Source organism: Nestor notabilis, unplaced genomic scaffold (genome assembly GCF_000696875.1).
Source record: "Nestor notabilis isolate BGI_N333 unplaced genomic scaffold, ASM69687v1 scaffold27866, whole genome shotgun sequence".
Taxonomy (NCBI): Eukaryota; Metazoa; Chordata; class Aves; order Psittaciformes; family Psittacidae; genus Nestor; species Nestor notabilis.
The window spans coordinates 3,527-4,768 of NW_009933742.1; positions in this window are offsets into that span (position 1 = coordinate 3,527).

The following is a 1,242-nucleotide window of genomic DNA, read 5'->3' on the forward strand; positions in this document are numbered from 1 at the left end:
ATTTTCCATAAGAAGAGTCAAGACGCGATGGCATAGGAGGGAAAAAAGGATTAAAAATATTAGGGATAAAGCGGGGTTTTTCTGAAAGGTCGCGAGGGGAGCGCAGCCGCGGAGGTACCGCGGGCCCCGGCGTCAGGAATTTGCCCATATTAGCCCTGAATTCAAACCGAGCTTGTTTCACACAGAAACGGAGAGCCGTGATTTATTTGTCCGCGATATTACCCATGGAGGAAGAAGAGAGCGTTTCGGTTTACTTATTGACACGCACTTCTGCCTCGTCTTAAGGAATAAAAAGCCTCAAGCTCCATCCCTCCGCGTTTGATTTTGGGGGTGGTGATGGGGCAAATGCGCACGGACATGAAAATAAATCAACGATCTTAAAAATGATATTTTTTTTAAGTGATGAGGCTCAAATAAAATTAATCTCGAACCCCCAAATCTTCCCCCCCCCATATATATAAAATGACCTCAAAGTGTTGGGGGGAGCTTTTAGTGGACACAATAGCCCCGATTTGCAAATGAGCATCGCCTGTTTCCAAATCACAAGCAACATTTTGCAACGTCCAACGGCTCCCCTTTTTCCAACAGACGGTCCTATAATATTACAAAACTATCTAACAGCAGGGAGTTTTGAATAATTTATCTCCCTTTCTTCCCTTCCTCGGCCTTTTGTCCAAACTTTTTCTCCTCCTTGCCGAATTTAGAATGAGAATAGACAAGCCCTCCCTCCCCCATCCCTTTACTCCCATTTTAAGGCAGCCCAGGGTTTTCCCCCTTTCCCCCCCTCCCTTTTTTCCCCCCTTTTTCTCTTCTTCTACTGTTTGCTTTTGTGGTCAGGAATCTTTTACTTATAAAGCTTCAATAGACTTGAAGGTCTTTGTAAGTGAAGTTCATCTTCAAGGTTGGAAAAAAAAAGGGGATCGGATCCTTAAATAAACCCCTTTTGTGCACCTTCATTTAAAACTCTCCGGAACGTTTGATGGTGACACGGAGAAGGTTTTTTCTTTTTTGTGCCCTCCCGATATTTCCCCACTCATTCGCATTGTCCCAGAATGGGGAAAACTTTGTGGCTAGGGAGAAACTTTGGAAGCGATTCCCCTGCTGCTTCCCACAGCCGAATTGGGGATGTGGAAAATACCTCTCATCCCGGAACTCCGAACCCATCGCTATTTTACCATCAATCTGGGAGAAAAGCGGGCAACCCCAATTTCCTGAAGCCCATCCTCAAGACTTGGATAATTG